This window comes from Austrofundulus limnaeus, unplaced genomic scaffold, assembly GCF_001266775.1.
Source record: "Austrofundulus limnaeus strain Quisiro unplaced genomic scaffold, Austrofundulus_limnaeus-1.0 Scaffold1830, whole genome shotgun sequence".
Classification (NCBI taxonomy): Eukaryota; Metazoa; Chordata; class Actinopteri; order Cyprinodontiformes; family Rivulidae; genus Austrofundulus; species Austrofundulus limnaeus.
This window is the reverse complement of record NW_013954232.1, coordinates 42,977-43,797: the sequence shown is the minus strand read 5'-3', so window position 1 is coordinate 43,797 and position 821 is coordinate 42,977.

The window sequence follows — 821 nt, the reverse complement described above, 5'->3', positions numbered from 1 at the left end:
TTAGTTTTACAGATGAGGAATGGAATTAGATTCTTAGGAATATAAAGAAAATGTCGAGGGAATTAAGAACGAGGCTGGTGCACTTTAAGATCCTGCACAGGGTATACTGGACGCCGTATAAACTATACAGAGTTGGTTTGTCAGATACCCCGGTGCGTTGGAAATGTCAGGAGAATAATGGCACATGAGTATATCTGCTCTGGGAATGTCCAAAGATCCAAAAATATTGGTTATCAATACATGAAATTTTAGAAAAAAAAGTCGGCCAGAAGATGGCCTTTAGCTCTATATTCTTGGGGACTCGTCATCACTGAACCACTTACCTCCCCTCTCTCTCACAATGGGTACAGACAGCAGTTACATTGGGAAGAAAACTTTTAGTGGGAGAGTGGAGGGGCTCATCCATCCCCTCTCTGACTCAATGGTACTGTATAGCTCCCTGGGCAAACTTGCTCCACAAGAGAGATCCTACAGATTACCAAAAGGAGTGCAGGAGTAAAATAAAAAGTGGTCCTATTACTTTATATATATGTGTTAAATGGCATTTCCAGCCAAAATCTAATTTAAYTCTGCAATCTAAGGTACTGTAATGCTGTAACACTGGAAATGTTTCTGGGCGTAGGGCACTCCTTTATGTTAGTTTATTCATGAAGATTTTAGGCTGATGTTGATTTATACTATGCTTATAATTCTCATTGTAATTTTTGTTTCTATTTAATTATTTTTCTAATTTTTTGATTTACTTATTTTATTTTATTTCCATTTTTGATTATTGTTGATGTTTGGTTAATTGTGAGTGTATTTCTCTTCATAAGAAAACC